At 38.6% G+C, this 19460-nt stretch overlaps 1 protein-coding gene across 1 annotated transcript in view; it reads left to right on the forward strand.

The window, feature by feature from the left end:
• The window catches only part of pcdh11 (protocadherin 11), a 210707-nt gene that overhangs the window by 99879 nt on the left and 91368 nt on the right, over window positions 1–19460 (forward strand). The gene's annotated exons all lie outside the window — the stretch shown is intronic.

Raw genomic sequence — 19460 nt, forward strand, 5'->3', positions numbered from 1 at the left:
TTTTCCTTCAGCACTTTGGCATGTCTGCATGAAAATGTGTTAATGTGCTATACTGCAAAAACTCACACTATTTTCAGTCCACTAACCCCAAATGTGTCAAAATGCTCATGTCCTATTCTGGTTGACTAGTGGGGTCAAGAGAAAAGACTCTGCTGGAGTTACCGAAAAACAGCAGACATGTCTGACAGCCTGTCAGCAAGTGGTCAAACCCAACTCCATCTTAAGAGTACCGCCTTGATACACTGACCACTATCTTTAGAAACTTTGGAGTCACAGAGGTGAGCTCAAAATAATTTCGATCTTCTTGCATTATACGAAATGGCACAGACACTTCATGTGAGGCAGTATAGAAAAGGCAATCAGCTTTGGCCTGTTGACAGAGAAGCAGGCTTTAATTGCTGGCATGTCCTTCACATCTGACGTGAAGCATTTCTGTTGACACCACCTCTAATGACACTTTCCCAACATTTCTATTGCTCTATGAGTCAACAGTGGGCTATCCAGGTTCATATACATTGTCCTTGAGGTACGGGAAGTCCCATATTGCTGTCAAATCCCCTTGAAACTGCGCTGCCGGACTGAGTTAATGAAGGTATGCAATAGATTTGTGATGCCTTTAACAGTTTCCTCTCATCCACCGGAACATAATCTTTGTCTCGTCTCTTTCCATTAGCATCTGTGATCAGCACAAACCAATATGCAAAGAAAGAAATGGAGCGATGGAGTAATTTTGTGTGTCACTCAGCCCAGAATGAAAGTATAATGGCTAAATGCTCGGATATGATTTATATAATAGGAATGTCTTATTATGTGGCACTAAGACCGTTTCTATTTTCTTCCTCAATATTGTATGCATCCATGATGAAAGGGAGCTAATGAACAGCTTTTAAAGGCTTAGTGATTATATAAAACATGACTGGAGGAGAGCGAGAGAGAGAGAATGATAGAAGTGAGACAGAGAGTGAATCTGACTGGCAAGAAAGAGGAATGCAGAGGAGAGGGTGGAGACAACACTAAGTATACATAATTGCTGCTTGACACATTGGCCAAATTCTGCTACGCCAGTGTTGCAGTGAAGATGATTAACGGCTGTCCGCGTGGGCAAGCTACTTGGTAACCTGGGGACTTCGATTTCCATAGCAATTCTAGTCCAAAGGCTATACATTAGGTGATGAAAAGTCCCAATGGCCTGAACATTGTTAAATTACACAGTAATATCTTACATTATGCACTTTTTCTCTTTTCAGTAATTCATTCCTGGTGGATTTATTCACAGCAGGTCATTAGTGGAAATAAAAAGACTCCCAATTACAGACCTCCTCTTCAGGTCTGAAGCACTGAACACCTAAACACTTAGTGCTGAAGAAGTGGTTTTGATTTGAGGGAACTGATCATTTGTCTGACATAAAAACATGTCCCTCTGGGAGATTGACCTGATGACCCTGACCTATATTCCAGCTCTGGCTTGACACTCTGTCCGTTGCAGCACAGGGTTAACGTCACCATCACCACTGAGAATGCCAGAAACGCCTACTGCTAGCAGTCATTTTGTTGCCAAAAAGCAGAGAGCAGATGGAGCAGGATTTGACCCCTCCCTCCTTGGGTATGGTCATGCTGAACCTTGGCATTGGCAGCAATCTGAACTTGGTGGGTCCACCATACAATTTTTCCACCACCAACTGAAAGTGAGATGGTGTGGTTCTCTCCATTCCATAACATCACAACAATTTTTTGCTCCCTTTGAAATCTGTACTGCACACATGACTGTGCACTTGTGCACTCGTCTGCACTCTGACTGAGCACGCAACGATCTGGGAGAAGGCAGCTGTGAATAAGTACATCTTAATAATGATTCATACGGGATGATAAGTGGAACTCCCTCCAGCAACTATCAACAGACTAGTCATGCAGAGATTAAGTATTGTAACATGTAAAATTCAAAGCAGCAGGTTTTAGGTTCAGCGCTCTGCATGCGCTCACAATTCAGAGCTAGTAGGCATGATTTTGGAAGACAAGCAGTGAAATGTTGCACGCACACACACACACACACACACACACACACACACACACACACACACAATGGCGCTGTTGGGCTGCCTGGGGAAGCTTCGGCCGACATCTTCAGACAAACGTAACAAACCTTGAAAAAAAATGCAATCAGAAAGGTCAGCAGTGAGCTTTGGGTGCAAGGCCTGTCACTAGTGCTCACAGCATGTCCATGTCAAACAGAGAAAAAGCACAACACACAGAAAGGATAAGCTATACTGCAGGTTGTATTGTGTCTGTGGACTTGTTTGAACATGTCCAGGTAGCTCCATGAATATATTTAGAATTTATTGGCTTATTATGTGGTTTGTTTATTCAACTTGAACTCATACACAGACAAAAAAAACAAAAAAACAAGCAGGTCTATTTCATACTGATTCATCTAGATATGTCTTAAATTGAAATGCGTGACTCATCACAAGAATTAATGGAACAGGCTGTCCTAATAACATCAATACTGTCGAATAAGGTCATTGTAGGCCACGTTATATGTACCATTTGCAATATTTTTGTTAGCTAGTTGACAGCAAATAACACTTTACATCACAGGTTGCATGAATAAACTAGCTAGCCTCAACATGGGTTTTCCTTTGATTTGGATGGACGCAAGCAATTTTGCAGAGAATTAGTCTTATTTACACAAGCAGCTTGCTGAATGCCTTCCAGCCTCGGTCCATGTCACTATGGAGATATTCCTGGTATCTCTGTAATATTCTCTGGCAGCCATATTTGAAGCACCTGCCAAAATTGCAACAGCACGATGTAAACTGCAGATGTTGTACACATTCTGTAGCAACATTATAAAATTAAAGAAGAAAAAAAATCTTAAATTATACAATGAAAGTGTACCAATGCAATGTAAACTGTGCATGAAAAAAAATGTTCAGCAAATTAAACTTACCACATAGCATGGTTACAAATTTATGCTTAGCCTAAAGGTACATCTATTGTATGTCACATCATATGTCTTTTTTAACTTAAACATTCGGCACACTTTCCTTTTTTTTTTTTTTTTATAAATTTTTTTAATTCTTTTTTTTTTAAGCATGTGATTACAGCCTCCCTACCACCTTTTAGGACCTGTATTTGGCTTCTCTCACCTCTATTAATTATATGTAAAATGTTAATGTGGTGTCTGTTCATTTCGCTTTAACACAGGACACTGAGTGCATTTATAGAGTCACCCTGCAGAAGTTCTTTGTTCAGGTTGACCCTGCTAATGAACAGATGAAAGGAATGCTAACCTGCAAAATTACAGCTGCAAACCTGCCCTATTGTGTGATTCATTGCATTTGAACTTCATTTATCTTACTTTTTTATGTTCTGATATTAATCAGTTGGATTTAGAGCCATAAGCCTCATTTCACCTCAGTGACTGTACCGAGCTCTCTCTGAAGCTGTGGCATGTTTCAACCTCTTTTTAGTTAAACCAATCAGGGATTTCGATGTCTCCTATCCAATCAATTAAGCACAAATAAGTGTGTGGCCTTTTGATATGGAATCATTTGTCAAAGGAGCAGCTTACACAGAGTGCAAGTAGTCCAGAGACAGAGGCTTGCCATCCTATCCACCTGGAAATCTGTTTGTTCAGTTGGGCATTCCTGCTGTCCTACATCCTGTTAATGGGGTGTCATTGTGCTTGCTGGATTTGCTTCAGCTATGCTCCATAAGCTTTTTCCATGCATTAGCCTCTTGATTACACAGCTTAACCTCTTATTTTTTTGAAATCTGTACTCAGAGAAAGCATGGTGTTATTTCACAGAACATCGGCTATTAGGATTTAAATCCTTCACTCTGTGCCATTGCATGGTTATTGCATTTGATGTCACCTGATACTGCAAACTACCTTTAGTATAACATAAATGCATTAAGTGTAATCTCATTCTGAGCAATTATTGGGTAATTTGTGGTGGGAGGTGAGAGAATCCTGGTTTACCTTGGCAATCAGTAATTGTTGATGGTGTTGTATGAGAAAGCGGAAGCTCTGAAGGGTTATTAAGATGAATTTATGTGCTGCTTAATGATTCACTCATCTTCCTTTGTTCTGACTGCTCTCAGACGAACCTGGGAAGGAAACTTCATGCAATTGTTTCTGAAGTTCAGAGTTTATTTTAGAATAGCCTAAAGTGAGTCTTTGTTTTTTTTGTTTTGTTTCGTTTTATTTTGTTTTGGGATTTTTTTTTTTATTAAACAACACCCATCAGAGGTCTAAATTCCTTTTGAGCAAAGAAATACAATTCCTTTAATTACAACACCCATGAGCACAGCATTATGTAGATCCTTTACTATGTAGTTCTTTTTTATCACTCTTCAATATGCATAAATGCAATCCGATGAGCTGATACCAGTGTCAACCTTCTATTTTTTGTACCGAGACAAACTCCTTGATGTATCTTCTGCACGACTTACTCTATAGATGAGGTACAATACACAAACAGAATAAAGAGTAGTTCAATAAAAAGGAACATGTATGTAGAATAGATGAAAAATAAAAAACATGTGGTGCATTGATTCAAAGTGTAATTGAAGTAGGAGACAACCAGATGATGCCTGAGCGATCACATTTTCCCATAATACATACCCAATCCCCTATACTGACCAGAGACGCTGTACTGTCGTGCCTCTCTGCATTGACTTTGCGTGTATATGTTTTCAGTTAACAATAGATGCTCAAGACATTCTTAAACAATTTACAATGTAGATATACTACACACACACACACACACACACACACACACACATATATATATATATATATATATATATATATATATATATGTGTGTGTGTGTGTGTGTGTGTGTGTGTGTGTGTATGTATATATATATATATATATATATATATATATATATATATATATATACACACACACGCACAGGCTTGGGTAGTAACGGAATACATGTAACGGCATTACATAATCAAAACTGTTAACTGTAACCCGTTACAGTTACATAAAAAAAAATTATAATAATAATAATCAGATTACAGGTACATTTTGTAAAATACTGACATACTTTTATTAGGGTGACCGTACATCCTCTTTTTCCAAGACATGGCCTCTTTTAAAAAAGCATCCAGCCTGGATTTCTAAATTTGAGAAAATGTCCAGGATTTGGCTTTAGTTTCATTATGATGTGGTCTATGAGCATTTTTGCATTGCTTTAAACTTTGCTGTAATACTCACCTTCTCACACACAAATTATAAAAGCTTAAAATCGATCATAAAAGGCTTACAGCAACTATTGGCCAAATTCCTGCCTCTTAACCATTAGCCTACTCGAATTAGCAAAAGCATAAATGTGAAGCTCTGTTGTGTGCAGTATCAAACAGTTGTTTGACAATAGCAGCAAATGACAGCTGTCCTGAGCTGAAAAAATGCCCATGGCCAAATAAGGTGATTTTTAATTTCATGTTGTCACATTGCTTTGTATATACATGGTCATTCAAATATGTAAATAATGGCAGAAGGTATACTCGTGCCATCTGATATTTTATTTCATTCCATGGACATTCAAAAGAATGTTGGAAAAAATGTAAAATGTGGGCAGAGTGAAACAAGTTTATATATATATATATATATATATATATATATATATATATATATATATATATATACTTACTCAGCAAAAAAAGAAATGTCCTCTCACATTCAACTGATTTTATTTCCAGCAAATGTCTGAACATGTGTAAATATTACTACTAACATAAAAACATTAAATAACTAAGACATAAACTGAACAAGTTTCACAAACATTTGACGAACATAAATGGAATAATGAGTCCCTGAACAAAGGGGGGGTCAATATCAAAAGTAACAGTCAGTATCTGTTGGCCACCAGCTGCTTAAAGTACTACAGTGCATCTCATCTTCATGGACTGCACCAGTATTGTCAGGCTGTCTTAGCAAGTTCTCGATCACATCTGGGGGACACATGGTTACATGTAATTTTCCACTGCAAGGACGATCAGCTGTCCCTTCTGCTTCCCTGTAGTAATGTCTTAGGTGTGTTATATTACAGACCTTGCAGTTTATTGCTCTGGCCACATCTGCAGTCCTCATGCCTCCCTGCAGCAGGCCTATGGCATGTTCACGCAGGTGATCAGGCACCCTAGGCATCTTTCTTCTGGTGTTTTTCAGAGTCAGTAGAAAGGTCTCTTTAGTGTCCTAAATTATTGCAACTGTGACCATAATTGCCTACCGCCTGTAAACTGTTTGTGTCTTAAGGACTGTTCCACAGGTGCATGTGCAATAATTGGTTATGGTTCATTGAACAAGCATGAAAAACATCATTTTAACCCTTTCCAATAATGATCTGTAAAGTTTATTTGGATTTTACAAAGTTGTCTTTAAAATACTGTTTCCTGAAAAAGGGATGTTTCTTTTTTGCTGAGTGTATTTATGTGATGGCAATAGTGTTTTTCAGTGTATTAAAGTTTGCATTAATAGTAACACTGTTTTACAAAAAGGTATCCTCCAGAATATGGTCACCCTAGCTTTTGTAATGGAATGTTATCCGTATCAGGGACAGTGATCTTTTATTTATTTTATTTTTTTTAAACAAATCTAAACATTGAACATGTTTTAAGCTCTAAAATAAGCTCTAAATAAAAGTATTTTAGATAATATTGCTTTACTCCTGTGATACGAAACGTAGACTGGAGGCAGATGCAGGTCACCGTCTTTATTAGACACAAAACTCAATGATTAAAGTAAACGCGGTCTTCACCGGGAAACGAGAACATTCGCGGTATGGAAAACAAACGATACTAACCACGATCCACTAAAGACATGATATAATACTGAGCGAAGTGCTCAGTCACCCAGGCATTTAAATAAAGAACATGATTAACTCAGGGCATGGACACCTGGGGCAAATTAAAGTCACTTAATACAAAATGCTCAATCCGGAAGCGAGCGAACAAAAACAATGTTATGTGACTCGTCAGGAGCTGAGCCAGTGCCCTCTGCTGGCCGTGGCGTAACAGAACCCCCCTCCAAAGGGTGCTCCTCCCGGAGCACCAAGAACCCCCCTCCAACGGGGGTCCCGGGCCCCTGTACGAGCTGTCTCTCGCTGCCACGGAAAGCGAGGCAGCCTCCGTCGGGCAGCAGAGGGGCGGAGCAACACCCCCACTGGGGTTGAAAGTCGGTGCACCACCCCCGGCGGCACTGGAAGTGGAATACAGGGCGCCGCCCCCGGCGGCTCTGGAACAGAAGCACTGGGCACCGCCCCCGGCGGCTCTGGAATTCAGGGCGCCGCCCCCGCCGGGACTGGAGGGCTGGGCGGCGTCCCCAGCGGGACTGGAGGGCTGGGCGGTGTCCCCAGCGGGACTGGAGGGCAGCAGGACAGCTTCCTTGTCTGTGCAGGGCAGCGGGACGGCCTCCTTGGCCGGGCTGGACAGCGGGACGGCCTCCTCGGCCGGGCAGGGCAGCGGGACAGCCTCCTCGGCCGGGCAGGGCAGTGGGGCAGCCTCCTCGGCCGGGCAGGGCAGCGGGACAGCCTCCTCGGCCGCCTCAAGCTGTCGCTCTGAGGTCGCCATGTTGACCTCAGGTGGGAGCTCCACAGCTGAGACCTCCCCGTAGGCCTCAGGCTGGAGCTCTGCTGTCCTGGTTGCCCCCCCCCAAAAAAAAAATTTCTGGGCCAGCCTTCACCTCTGGACTGCGCGAGGGATGACGCAGCGCGCAGCTCGGCTTTGCACTGAACAATTTCCTCTGCAAGCTGTTTGCTCATCTCCAGGGACGAATGGTAAAGCGCCCAAATCCTGGCCTCTTCGGCGGCGCTCATGGGTACCTGCTGCGTCCGCATTTTGGGCTCAGTATTCTGTTACGTAACGTAGACTGGAGGCAGATGCAGGTGCAGGTCACCGTCTTTATTAGTCATAAAACTCAATGATTAAAGTAAACGCGGTCTTCACCGGGAAACGAGAACATTCGCGGCATGGAAAACAAACAATACTAACCACGATCCACTAAAGACATGATATAATACTGAGCGAAGTGCTCAGTCACCCAGGCATTTAAATAAAGAACATGATTAACTCAGGGCATGGACACCTGGGGCAAATTAAAGTCACTTAATACAAAATGCTCAATCCAGAAGCGAGCGAACAAAAACAATGTCACGTGACTCGTCAGGAGCCGAGCCAGTGCCCTCTGCTGGCCGTGGCGTAACATCCTGACTTCATTTACATACTGAATGTAATCCAAAAATAATCAGACTACATTACTTTCATATTGTGATACTTGGATTACATTACTGATTACATTTTTATGAAGTAATTTGAAACTGAAACAGAATACATTTTAAAGTTTTCAAGTATTTGAAATGAATTTCCACAAAATGGTATTACATTACTCATATATTCATATTTATTTTAATTTATTTAAACATTAACATCTATAAAAAAAATACTCACGTAAATGCACATTATTTAAAAGTGTGCAATAATATTTTGGCTATTTATTGGAATCGTTGTTTTTTTTTTTTTTTTCATATTTTCCATCAAAAGAACCATTTTTAAAATTAAAATTGTCATTAGATTCCAGACCTTTTTGCAAGCTTAATAGCATTTATAATGCCTGGTTGTAATTTCCGCCTCTGTAAGAAAATGAGAAAATCTTGGATCGCCCGGATATGCTTCATGCACCCCTGGGTGTCCCTGGTCCCCACTTTGAGAATCATGTCTCTAGCTGATACAGCTTTGGCATCCTACACTTGCCTTGTCTCCATCATAAGCAGCTGACCATTATAACAATGTTGCACATGCAATTTGTACAGTTGATATACTGTTATGTCTCCTGTTACTTTGTTCTGACTCACGAGTTAATTTCCATGTCAGGAAACAAACTGATTAAAAAAATTCATCATTGGATATGCTTTGTGTGTGCATTTACAGTAATAAGGCATTCCCTATAACATAGTGTAATAATACATTTTTGTAAGTTATTTTTCTCTGGGTAAATTGCTAATGAAACTGATTCACTGATACCCAGAATGGCGCTTTGTCTCTTGCAGCAGGTGGTGGAATGTACCTTGTGTGCAGGAATCTCCCATAAGCTTAAAAGCAAATTAGTGCTACTCACCTTCACGCAACCTTTCCTTCCCTCACCTCTTTATATGCTATTATTCATGAGCCTCGTGCTGCCAGGTTTGGAAATAATTTGTGTACTATTCTTAAATATGTCCCCAACCCCTTTTTTCTGAGAGGTGCTGGATGGAATAGATGAGAAACTGGTTTGTACTAATATTTAATGGCAATTTTTTTTGGACTGGCATAATTGCTTTGGTTCAGTTTATTACGAAGAATTTATGACATTCAAAGGTCTCTCTCCATCCCTCCTGAGGGAAATTTCCTCGAGAAAGTTGAGAGGAAATTGCATCCGATATGATCATTAAGTGGCCGTAAGTGTTCAATGCAAAAGCTGATAATGGCATGTCATTGGCCTGAAATATTCCATTTGCTCTAAATATTTCAGTACGTCTCTTCCTTTTGGGGCTTGTACAAGCTGTGAGGGGATTGAAGTTTCAGCATTCAAAAACAAAAGGAATGAAACATTATAACTGCCCGGTGACCTCATTAGACTCAAGGCTGCGAATCCAGAACACATATAAGGAGTAAAACGTAGCGGCGTAGGAAAATAATCAGCGACAGGGTAGTGTGATGAGGCTTGACACAAAGCAAAGTTACTGGTACCAACCTGAAGGTGATTATTTTCTGATGTTAACACATCTCAAAGTGTTTTAAGAAAATGTCATGCTTATCCATTTACAGTTACATTTAATGATGTGGAATGTTTGAGAAACAAGTAACTGTTCCTCTTGTCACCTATGATATAGTAGCTATATACACTCACAAGTATCTCTCTCTCTCTCTCTCTCTCTCTCTCTCTCTCTCTCTCTCTCTCTCTCTCTCATTCGCTCTTGTAAATCAAAAATTAATAATAAAACAAAAAATGTAGCTTGTTACTGAAAAACCACAAAGCTCAAAGCCTGTGGTGGACAAGAAAAAAAGGAACAGCTTTACTTCTGACTATTACAAAGCGTTGACACTTGAGCCTCAAAATTGCTAAATAAGAAAACTTTACCATATCAGCAATTACACACGTTTTAATCCATTTATGTGAGCGTTCACCATATAAGCCCCTGTGAATTAGCTATTACTATAGCAGCAGTGCATTAGTAGAAACCTGTTATGTACCTAAAAGCTGTATGTACTGCTGTCAGATCTGTGCTGTTACGGAAAATTAATCAACACATTCTAACCAACAGGAATTGAGAATTCAGTGGTGCAGTAGTATAAATGAGTTAAGGAGACTTTCACCCACAGCTTTAAGGGTCCATGTGGGGTCATGCTTTACTGCTCCTTGAAGAAACTGCACTGATTATGACCACGAACGAACATAGGAACATGTTCCATTTACTGAACTGGAATGGATTTTAACACTGTGCACTGCAAACAGCATATGTCGATGAGGATAGTGGCCGCCAGAAAACAGTATGAGGTCTGGATTAGAAAGCACAGAGTAGTGTCTCTGCTGCATGTGTTAAAGCTATGGGCTGCATTTAGCAGCACAAAGAGTTTTTATGCATTTCCTTTTTTTTGCCTCATCATAATATATTGTGTTAATGGCTAATCTATTTAAATCAATATATAAACATCGAATGAATCAGATAAACAAATCAATTACCTTTTCCTTAATGCACGGCTGAGCACATTAGAATACATGCATAGACACCTTTGCTTCTTTTTTCAGTTCCCAAATAGTGTAATGCTCAATGTTTTTATTTATTTATTTGTTTATTTTTATTTTATTTTAACTGGACACATTTTGTCCTCTGTAGGATGCATGTTCCACTTGGATCATGGATATTGAGAGATACCCTGCAAAGCCATGGCTACATCACAGAGCAATAGCAAAAGTGCCAAGAAAAAAATAATATGACTGAATCCATTCTAGTGCATTTTCCAAATATCGGATGCCATTTCTAATATTTTAGCCCCTGAGCCCAATGTTCTCAGGGTGCAAAATCCATATTGAAAGGCCAGTTTGACTCTTTTTGAAGTGCTTTAACTGAAAATGCTAGTTTCAGGAGGGCCTTTTGACAAGCTATTTTGCTGGCAGGATTGTATTCTTCACAAAAGACTACACACATAGGCAGCTCAGGACAGCACAGGGCTTGCCAAAAATCACAGGCATTTACACACTCTCATTTCTTACCGTTACTTACCCTTCTTGCACAATCAAGCCTATTGTCTTGATATTTGTTATTAGCATTTTATTATATATCTATGAAGACATTTCTGTTTTCAGTTTTATTGGCTGTAATAGTGTCTCTTTTTTATCTAATGCTCCTCTCACAAATGAATAAGATTCCAATCTGAGGAAGGCATGTCCTCATTTGTACTATTGAATGGCCTCTCGACAGCCATCCATCTTCTGCCAACTGCAATTACAACCCTGAAAAAGACATTGACATAATAAGCAAAAAGAAAACTTGTGTTGCCTAAGAGAGGCCCAAGAATACTTGCAATGCTGCACATGGATGGCTGTTATTGCTTTAATTAGTCCGGGCTTATTAAGATATCCCCTCCATGCTTGCACTCTGTGTGTAAATTACTCATGTCCGCCGTGACTAAGCATCTTTTTCCATCAGCTCAAAATCAATTTTAACAATCAATAACTCTTGCTATAAATGTTGGAGGTCTTAGAGCCTAGTCAATACCTGTAAGTGTATCAGAAGTGTAAATAAACACTTGAGAGGTTTAAATCAGGTTGACATGGTCAAAACAAGCTGATCTAAATGAAGCACTCTATATCCTTGTATAAGCAAAGATTTACTTTAAATGTGTTGATTTAATATTATTTGAAAATATTTTGACTATAGGCTTTTATTTTTGGTATTTGAATAGAAAGATCATTAAGGGATTGTCTTGGGAAGTAATTTAATCTCTGATGTGTAATCAGTCTTTATTATTCATTTTATTAAACATTATTTAGGTGCAGTGTTTGCTTGAACATGACCAGCCAGCCCTGCAGCACTTTATTTATTTATTTAAGGATTTATTTATTTGTCAGTTTGTTTGTATATTTATTTGTTTATGCATGTATGTATGTATGTATGTATGTATGTATGTTTAGGTCGATTGTTTGTTTGTTTGATTGATTGATTGCTATTGTACCAGAAATTAATTAACATAATACAAGACATTGTTTGCATATGCAATATCTGGACACCATTTAGCACCTACTTACATCAAGGACCGACTAGTCTTACAGGAGCAACCAATCATAATAAAACATGATCACCAAAGCAATACCTCATACCAATACATCACTACATACAGTACATCCTAATATATTCACTTTTACACACACACACACACACACACACACACACACACACACACACACACACACACACTCATTCACACACACACACATGAATATATAACTATGATGCCAAATATTGGTGATGTTAAAAACTTTTCCTCTTTCATTTCTGTCACTGTCTTGGTATGGGTGGGGATTGCATTAGAATGTTTTTGGTGGTATGGTGATGCATGTGGGCATCATGTCTCCAAAGTCCCTGGTTCCATCCTTAGCTTGGATTTTGAGTTTTGCATGTAAATATGGGTTTCCTCAGGGTTCTGTAGTTTCCCCCCACTTATAAAAATCATGCTAGGTGGATTGGCAAGTCTAACCTGTGAAGGTGTGAATGATTATCTAAATATGTGTGCATGGTGCCCTGCAATAGACTGGCATCACATCCAATGTATATTCCCACCTCAAGCCTAGAGTTCTGGAATACACTTTGGATTCACAGCAAACCTTAGTAAGATGAAGCAGTTCATGAAGCTCAAGGTATTTGTATGTTTACACTTGAGGGGCAGGCTCTTGTGTACCTTGTCTCAATAGTATTCCAAAGAGGGTAGTGATGACTAGAAAAAAAAAATATAAATAAAAGCTTTAGATTCAAATAATATCTACAAATAATATTTGCAACTATTACTTATAAATGGAGCAGCAGTAGTTCATCAGAATAGTTGTATTAAAAATTTAAAACATTGGGTTGTAGACTTTGACAGTTAACAGAAATGGGGAATTTAGTTTTTGAAATTAAATAAAGTCTCAACATGAAGCCTCAAAGCAATATTATCTCTGCTTAGTGAAATGTTTGACTTTTTCAAATAAAACTTGTTCCAATGACATAACTGTCTGCCTTTATTAAAACAACGCCTGAAAAATCAAAATAAAAAACAAAATTTAACACCTACAGATTTATAGTTGTTGGCCACCATATTTCATCAAGCATCTGAATCCATATGGTGCCCATATGCTTAAGTATAAATCCGACAGAACCTGTGTGGTGCTCTTGCTGAGCTCACAAAGTTATCCAGCATCATTAATCAGTGTCCCCATCAGGTGGCTTGTTTGCCAGACGAGGCCTAAGTGACAGTGATAAGTGATCCTCCTCTTGTTCCAACATGAGCCCTAATACAGTGGGCTTTTCACATTATCAAGTGAAGACAAAGCCAGTGCCACTCGCAATGAACAAAAGTGTCAGGTCACTCGAGAGGAGGAAGATCAAACCCATTTACAATTTAAATGTCATGCGGAAGAAACAAGCTCTGAAGGTTGAGGCAGGACTGAGCTCCTTTCCTACCTCATCATCCTTCCCTGCTTGTCAAAGCTCTGTGGTCCATGACCCTTTATGCTCTCTCCTTCACTATTGTGTGGAAATGACATCAACCAGGTGTTTGGTGGGATAAATCAGTGCCACATGTAAAACAAGGTCTGACTTTAGCTTTGATGAGGCTTTCCAGTAGCAAAGAGGCCAAAGGATGAAGAGTTCGAGTGGATCCAACCTCTCATCTCAAGCATAGCAATAACTTTTTTTGCCCTTAGCAATCTGATAACTTCATGAAAGCTTTTTGTGCTCCATCACACCATCAGTGAACATTCCACTTCAAGGACCACTGAGACTGTCTGCTGAAAATGTTGTTGATAATTCCTTCATCCAGTAGAGTACTAATATTTAAATATCAAAATCCAGGATGTTTTTAGTGAGACCTCAATGTGAAATGCTTTATTTTTCCATTTCATTCTCATGTCACTGAATTCAACATGAGAGCCTTATTACGTTAGATGCCGCATTATTACTATTGAAGATGTTCTTCAAGTATCCCTGCTTCCAGGGGAGATCTTGACAAATCTCACTTTTGAATTTAGTGGAAAGCATGTGTAATTGAATTTTAATACATAATTATATTAAGCAATAATTGCATTCATTTCCCACTGCAACTGAATATTCAACACTCCTGAGCCAATCATGATGAAGTTATTATCACCAAATTGTTGGATAAACATGGAAGATGGCAATGGAGCCCATTTGGAGGACCTACTATACATCCTGTGAAGACAAAATCAGCAATAAACCGTGTAGCAAATTTCACTATATGTTTATTCTCTTCCATTTCATAAAAAGCGTAGGGGGAGGTTTATCCACGGAAAACTCCCAGGGAGCACTGGACCGCTGTCTTGATGAAGAACCAGATCAAACTGGTCTAATTTCCTAAATGAATTCTCCAGAACTATTAGAGCGAGCCCAACCTCTGCATAATGTGATGAGCAAAGGGAACGTTGATGAACTTTTTTAATTATTATGCCGCCTGGGAATTTGATGTCGCCAGTACAGGGATCTACACCGTCAGGCTTTTTTGCTGTTTTTTTTTTTCCAACTCTTTTTTAATTCACCTAATTTGTTGGACCAAATGAAACACCACAAGGTTAGAGTGTGGAGTAATTAACAGCACCAGGCCTAATGAAATGAGAGGATGGTGTGTACCATGAGGATCAATATAGGTCTTTAAGTGTGGCCTGGCTACGAATTATACAGGGAAATACAAGTCACTTAATAGTAATAAGCTGATGAATCAGGTCCACATGTGCTAAATGAGATGTCACTTCAGTGAGCTAACATATTGAGGCAAACTAGCAGACTATCTGCTCAGATTGATGTAATTAAGTGAGCCTTCCGGTCAAAGTCTGCAATTCTTTAATCCAAATTTCTTACACATTTCTCAGATGTCTGAACACATTTCCTAGGTTTGATTGCATTAGAAAATGAATTGCCAGTAAAGTGAATTAGTAATTTTTTGGATACAGAAATAAAATCAGTCACAAAATATAATAGTATGTACTGTAAAATGTGTTCAATCAGGTGTTAGTTTCAGCTGCTTCATTGACTGTGAGCAGAACATTGAAAGTTACAGCCGGATTAGCTTTTCACATTCCTGTAATACAAGCATGTTCGTGTCAGGTTCTTACATGGGGAAAAAAAGGTTATAGTTACTGGACTGGAAAAGAAAAAAAATGACATCCCACTGTTAAAATAATAATAATAATAATAAATACTTCTTAGCATTGTTTTAAACAGTTTTGATGAGTATCTAGGGCTCTGACAGGCTCTTGAAAAGGTCTGTGGTTGGTCATTCAGAATGTCTGGTTCTTAGCCATGTTAAGCCATGACAAATTTTCTAAGCCATGACAAACATACTAGACTGCATAGCACCAGAGAAATTCAGCAGATGTAACACCATTGATAAGATTTCATTTTTCCATAAATCATACCAGTAGTTTTCTTATGTCCCAATGGTATCATTAATCCTAATACCAAAACTTTCGTGCTGATCATCCTCTCTTTGATTTTATTTTATATGACTGTAAAAACTGGCACTCAATTTATCATTAACTGATGGTTATAGAGTAACTAATACTCCAGCTAATTTTAGGTTGTAACATTTTCTGTAACACACTTTCTATGTGGATCATATTTTGTAATTAACAATGAATACATTCTTATCATGTTATTGCATTCATAACACATTATATACATATATAATATATTATGTACACATTGTTAGATTTATTTATGAAAATGCATTAAACATTCTTAACTATCTACTGTATATTATGCATTATAAATTGCTAATGTGATGCATTATACAGTAAGTAGTTTTCATAACACATTGGATGACCGATGCCAAAGAGACCCATCCTTGCATATTGCATTATGAGACCTGCTTTTATTTAGTTTCTTTAATTAATGAATTGTAATTATATTAAATTAACTTCATGGATATAAATAGATTGTCAGGAAACAATATCAAAACTCTTTATAGCTTTACAACATACTACAAACATTTATGATAACTTTTGTCAGTTTATTGCACTTTTCATTTTGTCTATAGTCTACACTCAGAAATGAAAAGTATAAATTCAGTTTTAAAAATCTGGGCATTTATTTCTTACTAAACTTAGTGCACTAATCAAAGTGATACTGAAATTCTTTGGTATTTAAATCTAAGTTTTAAAAACACTACTTATTATGCATTCTATAAATGCATAGATGCCTTTCTATGAATAATTATAATAATGTGTATAATGCCTTATGAATGCTTTATAACATGCTATGAATATATTCATAGGCCATTATACATTTGGCCTTCATAGAAATTTTACATATAATGCAGCATTATTTTTAGTTCAGTAATTGTTCCATAATACTAGTTTTGGTCTGACTTGGAACTTGTTACATGCAATGTTCTAATAATATTGCCAAGCAATTGCAGTGATGTTTTTAGAATACTTACTTATTGTCATAAATTACTGTCTCAAATGAGCAGTGTGTTTCTATTGTGTATCATGTGCATTTGTTGATGGCCATTTGTTTTGTCCATTTGTTTTGTTTCCCTCTCTTCCCTGTTACATTATAAGTGTTGTCTGTTTGTTTCTAGCAAAGCCTCATCGTCCATTCATCATTAAGTAATTTAGTCTAAGCTTTGTTTTAGACTTTCTGCATTCTATGTTTCTGGCATTACTTCCTCATTTCTGTTTTCATGTTTCGATTATGTATTATCTGTGTCTGGAATATTGGAATATCGATGATGATTATTGCATTGACATCAAGCTGAGTATACACACTTGCATCCTGCCACTACTAACCACACATTACACTTAGGATACTTGAATACCTTGAACATTCGGTTAACATTCTTTATAAGCTGCGATCACTCTGCAGTACAAAATTCATAAGAATTTGCAAAACTCTTATGTAAAGTGCTGAATGTATACTGGACGTACAGGGTGATTAGTGGTCATAACGTTTTTTATGATTTCATTCATATGAAATCACTCTCCCTCGTTAGATTTGATTAAATTATAGACAAACTTGAACTGGTGTACTGGGAAGAACAGTGCTGCAGAGTGTATCATACTTTATAAGTCACTTTAAACCAGAGGTGACAGACCTTGGAATAAGAAAATGTTCCTTTCAGCCTATATGATTATCTAAGCTATTGTGTATTGCAGAAATACCTGTGGTGTTAGAAAGTGTGAGATGCATGTACTGGGTGAAAAGTTTAAATACATGAGAAAATGTTAGATGTTCTCTCACACTTCCATCCTCACTCATTATTGCAGAACAGAGAAAGTCTATTTCTGTACCTGGATAGATTGAGAGAAAATGTGAAGTGGCTACATGCCAAAACATACTTAGCAAAGCAGCAAAAGAGTGGTGACCTTTAAAAGTGCTTAAACACAATGTGCAGGAGAAATGATACTTGAAAGAAAGTGAGAGACAAAGTAAAACACCTCATTTAGCATGGATCCAATGCAAAGTGTGTAGCAGCAGAATATTCTGCATGAACCAATTATGAAGCATGGCCTCTCAACATTGACCTTTACCCCTCCAGTCTACTATCAGAGAGAAACATATTTATGTGAAAAGGCATAACAGTTACAAAGTAATACGATTACACGGCATTAAACCTTCTGGTGACATGGCTCTCTATATTAGTTTTAATTTTCTAAATGACTATTTATGATATTAGAATGTGACGAGCATGTGCGCGTGCATATGCTCCGTTTCTCCGTGCCTATGTGTGTGGGTGGTTGTGCGTGCCTCCTTGGCACAAGGTGCAGCGAGTTATTGCGCTCTGAAAGCTGTGCCCGTATTTCACATCAGGAAAATACAGACACATAAACAAGGCTCGGTGGGTAACTGTCTGATAGCAGGCCGCATGATTCTCTCACCTCCACTTAACAGCTGAGGTGGAAGTCCAGGGCCTGCCAGGCCTTTCTGCAAGGATGAGCTGCTACGACAGCTTGCTCTCGATCGTCATTTCACTGCTTTAACACACCGAGCCCCTGCTGCTCTCACTGCCAAAGAGCTCCCAGTCGTAAGTAGAGTTAGCTGAACCTGTGCGTGTAGCAGGGATAATAAGAGACTCTCTGGCTTCACTTCTGTTTGGACTAATGAACTGGAGGTAGAATTTAGGGAGAGACAAGTGAATCATATCCTGGCGCAGAAAGGATTGGGGGATTTGGAAGAGAAGAGTTTCTTTTTTTTCTTGCATCTACTCGGAATAAAAAAAGAATAATTGCTTGTAAATTGATTTTGAGCTGTATTAATTGCAATTTAATTGCTTTTTCTGATTCATTTGGCCACTTTCAATTTCCTTTCAACTGTTGTATTGATCTATTTTTGCCAGGTCTCTTTTATCTGACGTGATCAATATATACATACTAAGGCAAAGAAGAAATATTATCTGTGACAATGTACAAACACATTGTTTAAGCTATTTTTTCTTTTTTTTTTAGAAAGGTTGAACACTTTGAAACATCATTCATCGGGGAGAGGCAGTCCACAGCGACTGTTATTGAGGAAGGTTAGGCTCATTATAGGTTTTGTCCTACATTCACGACCACTTTGAGATGAATAAGAATTGCATTTGACCATAGCACTTGGCTTTATGGGTGTATAAGCTGCAAATCACAGCTGGGATTTGGGGGTCCCAGTGGTTTGAACTTAGCCCAGCCATCAACAGTGCTGATCCGGGCTCACAGTAAGAACTAAGTAGGGTGTTGGAATTGGTCCATGGAGTTTTTATATTAAGGTCCAGTGAGACGGCTTTGGTGGAGAGTGAGTTGAAGGACAATACTACAGAAGTAGTCCCGTGAGGACATAAAGTGAATGTTTCCTTTGCATGGCAGACGACGCAAGAGGGTCGTGACACCTGCAAGGACATCTTACACAACAGCATTACACAGGCATGCATAAGTACTGCAAACACCCCAACCATATGGCTACCTAACGAGTACACTGCCTATGTTTATTCATGTGTGCCGAAGAAACAGAGCAGGAAATTGTAATCTGTAATAAATGTACAGTGAGTTGACAGGAATAAAATATGGGTAAAGAGAACACCAGGTGTCTCTAGTTGTAAACATTCTCAGATAGCAAAGCATTGTGAAGGTGCTTAGACAACTCACCGTGCACTATTCATCAGCATAATGCACTGAGCTATAAATGTACCTGAGGACCTGGAGATAGATTAGCATGCCTACACATTTCAG

Source organism: Ictalurus punctatus, chromosome 8 (genome assembly GCF_001660625.3).
Source record: "Ictalurus punctatus breed USDA103 chromosome 8, Coco_2.0, whole genome shotgun sequence".
In the NCBI taxonomy this organism is placed as follows: domain Eukaryota; kingdom Metazoa; phylum Chordata; class Actinopteri; order Siluriformes; family Ictaluridae; genus Ictalurus; species Ictalurus punctatus.